Here is a 10498-nt window from a genome sequence, read left to right as displayed (position 1 = left end):
CTCCATTTTGGTTTACTTTTGGACAGTTGGGTCCAGATCTTCAGCTAGTGTAAATTGCATAGCTCCATTAACTTCAATTATTATCTATTATTTGCATTAAAAAAGTACCTAGAGGCCTCAACCAAGATCAGGACCTCATTGTGCTAGGCACAGAACAAACTTATAATATAGTAAGTGGCAGTCCCGTGGCCTGAAGAGTTTACAGTCAATGAAGCTATGCTCATTTACATTGGAGGATGTCCTTAGATAATACACCAGGTTGGAATGTGGATTTTCTGCATGGAGATACGTATATTCATTGAAGATCATTTAAAAAATATATTTATTTGGGCAGGGGGGGTGAGAGGGTATGCACTTCCTTTTTAAAAAAATGTGGGGAGAGAATATTTTTAATATGGGTTTTTATTCTCTAGACAACTGAGAGGATTATGTCTCATGTATACAGAAGCCAGGGCTGTGATCAGTAATATGAGATACAATGATCAGGGCATAACTTTCTCCTGTACAAGGTTTGAGTGTTAGTTTTAAGAGAGGTAACCTTTTGGTACTTGTTTTCATATTGTTATTACAATCTGATTTTCTGGAGGAGAAATAAAGTGTGAGTGCATCTACTATTACTAATCTGTTTTCTTTTGCCTGTTGTGCTGAAACCACTTTCCAGAGGATTTAGTTTCTTTTTTCCCTACTGGGAATGAATTAAAATGACTTTATTTGTGGATTATTTCTATAGTTGAACAGTTCTAACTTTTCTCTTTAGGCAGCTCATCCTGAAAAAATGCCTCAGGTCTTTGAAACGGACTTGACGATACTTCGTAGTTACCATTATTATTTGTAACAATGAACAGTCAAACAAATAATTTATTATTAAACTAATTTTTAAAACAAACACTAGTGAAAGGATAAACTTTCAGAGAGTTTACTATATGTAAATGTTTCTTCTTCTCTTAACGAAAGGTTTCCTGTTTGTTTCAATATTTGTTCATTGTTTTTGGCTCAAGTATGTCTACATTTCATTCCAAACTACTGTGTGCATCATGGAATACGCACCAATAATGATGCAGTGAGTGCATGAATCATGTGGAGGTAGAAAAGGAGCCAATATTCTGTCTGTGCCTCATTATGGGCCCAATCCTGTCTCTTATTCCACCAGTGTAAAAGACCTTCTGGCAGAGGAATGACTGTGGTTCCATGGCACTAGGGTATACAGGTTGGGGAGGCCACAACCAGTGTGCGTACATTTCAGCTTGGGTATCAGTGGGGCTCAGCTGTGTAATGGGGGTGGGGAAAAGCCAAGGGAAGAGGTTTGGGGCCTGGAGACTGAGGTTCTGTGATTATGCTGACGCTTTGCTTCTTTCCCCAGCTTTAGGGCCACAGAGGCTCCTAGATAGGAATAGCATTCACTCTGCTCTGAGGTTTCTTTGTGGGAGGATTCCACTCTCTCCTCATGGGTCTTTACAGTGGCCAACTAAGGCACTTGGTGTGGATGCTAGGGAGTGGATTTCCTCCTTCCTATTAGAAATTATTAGACTATTTCCCCATATCTCTTTTGCTCTGATGGCCCCCATTCATTTCAGCTGGAAGAACTACAAATAAATACATTTCTGTTCCAAAACCAACCTGGCCTTCTGAGACTAACAGAAACCCGTTGAAAATTGGCAATGCAATTTCCATGTGGGCAATTAGACCAACCGAAAACAAAATGCACGTGCCAAGACCAGGGGAAGCTCTTGGTTGTTTAAAAGTATACATGTGAAATGTGCTGTAATTATGCTGCGTAGTAATTAAACTATATATTTTCCTTAGACTATCAAGGAAGGTACATTATCAGTGGATATAAAAATAGTATTTAAAGTCCATCATCATCATAGATACAAATTTCATAGGTTCATGGTATTGTGGGAGGAAAGGGGATTCTCTATAGCAGTGTTTCCTAAACTTGGGACGCAGCTTGTGAAGGGAAAGCCCCTGGCGGGCCGGGCCGGTTTGTGTACCAGCCGCATCCGCAGGTCCGGCCGATCACGGCTCCCACTGGCTGCGGTTCACCGCTCCAGGCCAATGGGAGCTGCCGGAAGCGGCGGCCAGTACGTCCCTCGGCCCGCGCCGCTTCCAGCAGCTCCCATTGGCCTGGAGCAGCGAACCGCGGCCAGAGGGAGCCGCGATCGGCCAGACCTGCGGACACGGCAGGTACACAAACCGGCCTGGCCTGCCAGGGGCTTTCCCTACACAAGCGGCATCCCAAGTTTGGGAAACACTGCTCTACAGAGATAAATAGCAGAATAATTTAAAAACAAAACCCATTTCAACCGTGACTCTATTTACTGCAAATGCTGCTGGTTTACATGACTTTATAATTTCGGATGTTTCTTAACAAAATGAAAGAGAGGGAGCCTAATCCTTCAGTCCTTAGAGATTCATAGATTTTTTTTTTTTTAAAGGCTAGAATGGACTATACAGATCACCTAATCTGAACTTCTACATAACGCAGACCATAGATTTCATCCAGTGATTCCTGCATTGAGCTATCCTCAGTAGAATCCTGTCCCAAGTAAGAACTGCAGGATTTGTCCCAGGTGTTCCTTTCTTCTATTTTACTCAACACATGCATAAGGCCAGATAGCTCTGGTATACATTAGTTAAAAATCTTCAACACATTCCTACTGATTCCAGGTGGCCATTCAGTTTTGGAACAAAAGACCGCATCTATGGGTCTACTTGTTTTTAGAGGTACTGGTACTTCTACAGACTCTAACAGAGAGCAAGTCATTATTAAAACATATAAGCAAGGTTTACAGTTTTAATAGATTATAACCAGTAAAACCCTATATATCTCGGTTTTTTTTATACCCCCTACATCATTGTAGTACCTGATGACCTTCCATAATGTATATGACTACATTCACTGACCTACTCATAGCCTATTCATAGTCATCCCTTCTACTTTTAGTCGATCTGCAGTTTAAGCTTGATGATCAGAGCTTCATTCAAACTTACTTATTAGGATATATCTGGCACTGAGGTAAATAAAAGTTTTGGTTAATGAGGGTTCAGACCACTGAGATTTTGCCATATTATATTGGGGTGAAATATACTCTGGTGCCAAAGGCCCAAACAAGACCCTCTGTACCTCCCAAGTCCCAGGGTGGGATTATGTGAGGATAGCCTCTGGCTAAATGGCTGTGTAGCGGTCCTCTGTACCTCTTGTGTTCCAAAGAGAGTGCCTATGTCAGCCCCACGCAGGTCAGGGCATAAGGCAGCAATGGAGCAGGCCAAGGGTCCTGTGCTTAGTACATGCATCCAGTGATGCTAGCACCCCTGCACGCGGTATAGGCTGTTATTATAGCCCATAAGTAGGAACAGTGTCAGCAAGGTTGGGGAGGAGGTTGGGTTGTTGCAGTCCCCTGTCTTGATCTCAGGTTGTGGATTTTGCTACTACCAATCCCGACACATTTCATTTGGATAAAGCTCAGTTATCATGACTTTATGAACATACAATGAATTTCACCCTGTGCAATCTAGGATCTCGGTGTCACCAGTTGTTCACTTTCCTCCATGTAGAGAGATGCTACAAATGTTGTTTAGAACTATAATAGGGTGACTAGATGTCCCAATTTTTGGGGGGCAGTCCCGATTTTTGGGTCTTTTTCTTATATAGGCTCCTATTACCTCCCGACCCTCTGTCCCGATTTTTCACACTTGCTGTCTGGTCACCCTAAACTATAAAGAAGAGCTGGCCATCAATCTCTTACTAATCTGGCTGAGAATCAGTAACATCAGACACCCAAGCCTCTTTGAATTCTGCAGTGAACACTTGATCTTGCTGGTAAAGAATTGCAGAGAGCTACTGCATATAATCACTGTCTCATGATTTGAGACTGAAGTAGCATATAATAGTCTCTGTCAGTTGCCATGACACAGAAATGAATATGGATGTCACCTCAGGGGAGAAACTAAATGCATTATTTCCACTCCAATCATACTGCTAAATATTCATTTCCTCATAGGGAAAAAGAATAGAATTGATGCTGTCATAGTTTCCTTTGCTGTGATGTAAATATGTTGACGCTCCAAAGAAGAACACCTGGCGGAACAGCTGCTGCATTGTTAAACTCTAGATGGGGATATAATTTCACAAAACATGGCAGAGCCCCCCTGAAAAGGTAGCTGGTCCCTTACATTACTTTCACAATAGCTAGGCTGCCTGTTAATAGGTGGCACTTCCACACTGTTCCAAGGGGCGTGCTCAGAATGCGGCAAGCAGGGGCATGGGCCCCCACAATAATCAGCGAGGGCACAGAACTCCTCCGGTGTCGCAGAAAGGAGAGCGGGCTCCTCCGGCCCCGGGGCTGCGGCAGGGGCACAGAACATGCCCTTCCATGTTCAAAGCGGTCAAATTTAAATTCCTGCGCATGTCCCTGGTTGTTCCAAAACAGTCAACACGCACTTTGTAGGTTCAATAACTCATTCCCTTCCCAGAGACTGGCTTTTATTAACACAAAATAAGCAACATCAGCAGCAGATTCAGGTAGCTATGATGTAGCCATGGTGGCGTGTAGAATGCACTTCTATCCTGAATGGTCTATCCTGGATGGTTTTCCTTTGACAAGAGACAGTATGGAAGAATTTAGGCTTCTTAAATCCCTCAAAATGGCATCTTCCAACCTCATTTGTGATCTGCCTCGTGCTCTACTTCCTTCAACCTCAGCTCTATAAACCTGCAGTAAAAGCATACCTTCTGCTACACATTGGACATGACCCCACCCTTGCAGTCATCTTGTTCACAGTTGCCAGGATTGTCTATGTATCTCCTTATGTGCGGCAAAAACAAACCAACAGATGTTGAGACTATGCTGTTACTTTTGACACTGAAAACGGTTTAGTTTCCTATCTTCGGCTGTTTTTAATGGCCATGTGTCTGCTCCATAGAACAGGGTTGTCATCACTACTGCATTGAACACTCGTATCTTACTTAAACGTAGTGACATTTCAGCCAAAGCCATCTCCACAGGCTTTTCTGTTCCTAGGGTTCTTCCTTATACTAGATTCCAGTGACCAGAAGGGAAACGCCTTCCTCCTTTATATCCATGGTGAGTTGAAGAGCTGCACCTTCCCTAGTGAGTCAGCAGGAGTCAGTATCTCCCTGCAGGATTCCAACGCTTGATAACAGGATGCTTCAGCACAAGAATAAACCAAACCAGGAGCCTAGCAGTGCCAGCATGTTTATTCTTATGCTCCAGTAGCATGTGGTGACACATTGTTCCGTGGTGATGACAGCTCCCCTGTGTTAGAGCCCTGGCTGGGCACAGGGCAGATTCCCCTCTCCTCTCCTCTACTTAGCAGAAAACCTCCACCCACTCTTTCTCTAATTCCCTGCACAAAAACACACACCGGCTCTGGGATATGTTACCTATCTAGTATCCTTACACAGGTCACTGTGGTATTGAACACCTCCTCCACAGAGCTAACATGACATCAGAGGTTGGAGGATATAGGGAGAGAAAAGGTTACATACTGTACTTCCCCCCCCTCAAAAAAACCCAAAGATGATATGCTCCCAACTTGGCTGTGGGGGTAGGAAGCAGGGCTGGCCTTACCATGAGGGGAACTGAGGCAGCCGCCTCAGGTGCCAGACTGGGGGGGCGCCACTAGGACCCAGAGTGTAGAAAATTATGTCTGCTGCTGGTGCATATGTATTCTCTCTGCTCTAGATGCACAGAGATAGTGGAGTGTTGTGCTGGAGGAAGGAGGGCACAAGAGACATAACAGGCAGGCAGGAGAAAAGGTGAGAGGGAATAACAGAAAGCAGCAGGAGCTGCAGGGAGAGAGAGGAGGAGGAGCCTCTTATGTACCTCTCAAGCACCTCCAGGAGCCTGGACTGATTAACACATGCTTCTCAGGGAGCTTCCTGTTTCCTGCTGCTTCCCTGAACCCTCTTGAGGAGAACAGGTAGTCAACTGAAGTAGTAGGAGCCAGTTAGGCCCTTAAGACGCTGATACCTTCCCTCACTCAGGCCCTGCTACCAGCCTGCTTATTTGTCCCCTTCAATTGCGTGTGGAGAGCCACTATAGCTGGCACAGAACAGCAGTCATAAGTGAAAGAAGAAAACACCCCTCTGGGGCAGCATTAAGAAAGAAAGCAAAGGAAGCTTTTCTATCTAAGCAGGAAGGAGCTCTCCTGATATACATAGACGCAAATGTTCATGGTGAGCCTTCCGGCCCCAGTGAGGATGTTAGTGATGAGGACATGTCTGATCTTCCAGTTAGTTAGAGTGCAGGTGACCTGGCAGCTACTGCAGCATCCATATCCATCTCAAATGGATGTAACCATGCACATTCCTGAAGAAAAGTGTAGATCAGAGAAGAGGGGGGTGGAGGCGCAAGAAACAGCTGCTGCTGAGTTTAGTTCCTTAAGTCTAGATGATCCAGGACTGTGGACCCACTTGAGCAGTAGCCTGAGGGACTTCCTTGTACTGCATGGGCCACAGCAAGTGAAAAACTTCATGTTCCCTAAAGACAATGATGTTCAGAAAGCCTTTAACAAGGTCCCTCACCAAAGGCTCATAACCAAAGTAAGCTATCATGGGATATGAGGGAAGGTTCTGTCATGGATCAGTAACTGGTTAAAAAATAGGAAACAAAGGGTAAGAATAGGTCAGTTTTCAGAATAGAGAGAGGTAAATAGTGGTGCCCCCCAAGGGTCTGGATTGGGACCACTCCTATTCAACATGTTCATAAATGATCTGGAAAAAGGAGTAAATGGTGAGGTGGCAAAATTTGCAGATGATACTAAACTACTCAAGATAGTTCAGTCCAAAGCAGACTGCGAAGAGTTACAAAGAGATCTTACTAACCTGGGTGACTGGGCAACAAAATGGCAAATGAAATTCAATGTTGATAAATGCAAAGTAATGCATATTGGAAAACATAATCCCAAGTACACATATAAAATGATGGGGTCTAAACTAGCTGTTACCGCTCAAGAGAGAAATCCTGGAGTCATTGTGGATAGTTCTCTGAAACCATCCACTCAATATGAAGCGACAGTCAAAAAAGCTAACAGAATGCTGGGAATCATTAAGAAAGGGATAGTTCATAAGACAGAAAATATCATATTGCCTTTATATAAATCCATGGTACGCCCACATCTTGAATACTGTGTGCAGATCTGGTCTCCCCATCTCAAAAGAAGATATATTGAATAGGAAAAGGTACAGAAAGGGGCAACAAAAATGATTAGGGGTATGGAGCAGCTTCCGTATGAGGAGAGATTAATAAAACTGGAACTTTTCAGGAAAACAGATGACCAAGGGGGGATATGAGTGAGGTCTATAAAATCATGACTGGTGTGGAGAAAGTAAATAAGGAAGTGTTATTTACTCCTTCTCATAACACAAGAACTGGGGCCACCAAATGAAATTAATAGGCAGCAGGTTCAAAACAAACAAAAGGAAGTATTTCTTCACACAACACATAGTCAAACTGTGGAACTCTTTGCCAGAGGATGTTGTGAAGGCCAAGACTATAACAGCGTTCAAAAAGATCTAGATAAATTCCTGGAGCCAGGGCCGGCTCTGGCTTTTTTGCCGCCCCAGGCAAAACCCCGGCGGCCAGAGGCAGCGCCGGGGGGAGGGCGGTGAGCCCCGCTGGGGCTCCGCTCTCCCCAGCGGCGAGCCCGGCCGGGGCTCTGCTCTCGGGCCGGAGCGCCGCGCCGCCCCCCTCTAGGTGCCGCCCCAAGCACCAGCTTGGTGGGCTGGTGCCTGGAGCCGGCCCTGCCTGGAGCATAGGTCCATTAATGACTATTAGCCAAGATAGGCAGGGAGGAATGGTGTCCCTAGCCTCCGTTTGCCAGAAGCTGGGAATGGTGACAGGGGATGGATCACTTGATGATTACCTGTTCTATTAATTCCCTCTGGGACACCTGGCATTGGCCACTGTCGGAAGACAGGACACTGGGCTAGATGAACCCAATACATCTGTTCTTATGTATGAATAACACAGCTACCTCAAACTCGTGCAGATAAAACCTGTAAGCATACCACACAGACACAGACAGTGTCCTGGAAGAGCCAACATTAGGAAGAAGGGGAAAATCCTCCCACACTTTAAAGAAGAGCTTTGCTTTCCTTCTCCTCCTCCAGGTTGCTATTGTGCTCTTGGCAGCCAGCCACCCATAAATAATGTGCGCCACAGGAGAACCCTCATGGGATTCCACAACAGTTCTCTGCTTTGTCATCTTGTTAAGATAAAAGAACGAGATCCTGGAGTGAGGATAATCTGGCATTTTTGCAACAAGTAAAAGCATCAGAAAAAAACAACCAGCCAACCAAAGGTGGGGTAACGATGTTGAGTTTCAAACCAACAATAATTCAGTTTTTGCCCAGTTGACAAAGTCTCTTGCAGGACTGTATTATGCAAATATATTTGCCACAACATTAAATAGCCAGACACATTTCCCCTGATATTTTTGCAGTTAGAATGTGGACAGTGGGTAGGTATCTGCTCAGAATCTTAGTGGGATTTTTCCTGCTTATTATAGATGATAATTGATAATGGGCTCTTTCAGCGTCAGCCATTAAGAGAGAGGTATATGCAGTCAGATCCTTTGTCTACCAAACTCCCATTGCAGTGCATTAGGTTCTTGCCCATCCAGTTCCCATCTGCTTATCATACTGTCGATTCTTACTTCCACAATTGGCATTACCTAGCCTCTTCCAGGAGGAAGTATCCTCTGGGATAAAATGCAGCCTCATATAGCCTTGGAGGTATGCAAGGCCTACAGGTGCCAACAGTAGGAGGCTCTTGTGGCCTACATCAGAGGCATCAGGCCGGGGTGTATTTAAAATAATAATAATAAAAATAAGTAAAATTAGGATTAAAAAATAAGTTAATTGACTTTTAAAATTTTTAGTTCTATGTTGTTGGGTTTTTTTTATTTTCTTCCTGTTTTAGAGTCTTAATTTTTTTTTAACAGCTGTTTTGTGCTTGTTTCTTTAATAAGTTTCCTAATTGTTAGTAGAATTTCAGATTTCATAGATTTATCAATTATAAATCCAGAAGGGACCATTCTGATCTAGTCTGACCTCTTGTATAACACACACTCTAGCACTTCCCCAAAATAATTCCTAGAGTATATCTTATAGAAAAACATCCAATCTTGGTTTAAAAATTGCTGGTGGAAAATCCACTGGAACCCTTAATAAGTTGTTCCCCTGGTTAACTCTCCTGATGTCTTCTGGAATTTCCCCAGTATTCCAAGATTTATTAAAAAATTAATGTCAGCGAGCCAGAGACTTCCTCAACTTCCATTCCAGACTCCTGAAAGAATTGGCTATCTGGGCCTGCTGATTTAAAAATGTTTTATCCCTAATAGATGCTGTTTAACATCCTCTTTGGTTACTAATGGGCTGGAAAGTAGTTCATCATCCTCATGTGATACAAGTCTATTATCCTGCTCTTTTCCAAATACAGAACAAAACTATTTATTCATCTCCATCTAGCAACTGGCCAGAGGTGCCTCAACCAGGGCAAAGGTGTAGGGCTGATGTAATCGAAAAAACATCTCTACGAAGTTTCACACTTAAAATTGCACATCTGTGCTGAAATAGAAAAGCCCAAGGCCGCATTAAAATCTTTATCATGAGAACAACACAAACTCAAACACTAAATTGATAGCAAATAGCCCGGGCTATGTTTGCAACCTACACCACCTTCCCCATGGATTGAGTCAAGAATGCTGAAGTGCTCCAACCAGGGCTTGCTCCAGGTTTTCTGCTGCCCCAAGCGGCAAAAAAAAAAAAGGGCGATCGGCGGCACTTCGGCGGTAGCTCAATCATGCCGCTCCAGTCTTCGGCGGCACTTCGGCGGCAGGTCCTCCACTCCATCTCTTCCACTTTGGCGGCACTTCAGCGGCAGCTCAAAGAGGAAGAGAGGGACTGAGGGACCTGCCACCGAATTTCTGCCGAAGACCCAGACGTGCTGCCCCAGTAGCAGACAGAGTGCCGCCCCTTTGTATTGGCCGCCCCAAGCACCTGCTTCCTTCGCTGGTGCCTGGAGCCGGCCCTGGCTCCAACCAGGCTATACTGGTCCATCAGGCTTTGAAGTCAGTGGGACTTGTGCCCATAAGTCATGTAGGTGCCTAAATTTAGTCTTACTTTAGGTTCCTATTTTTGAAAATGTTGACCTGTGTGTATTAAAAAAATGTTCACAATAACTTTGTCACTTCAAAACAAAACTGCTTCAATGTAAACAATGAAAAGTTATTTAGACTTTCACCACATAAACAAATATTTTATGTCATTAAGAGAATGTTTTTTTAGTGAAAAACAACTTTAGCCCCAGATGCTATAAACATTTATGCTGCAAAAACATGCTTAACTTTAAGCACCAGTAGGCCCATTGGAATGAATTCATCCAAGTAAAATTACATATCTGCTTAAATGTTTGCAGGGTCTTAATTTTCAATATGTTGTGTTCTTGCTTATAGCAGTTTTGTATAATTAGAA

Source organism: Terrapene carolina, unplaced genomic scaffold (assembly GCF_002925995.2).
Source record: "Terrapene carolina triunguis isolate 2854851 unplaced genomic scaffold, T_m_triunguis-2.0 Scaffold179, whole genome shotgun sequence".
Classification (NCBI taxonomy): domain Eukaryota; kingdom Metazoa; phylum Chordata; order Testudines; family Emydidae; genus Terrapene; species Terrapene triunguis.
This window is presented reverse-complemented; position numbering follows the sequence as displayed.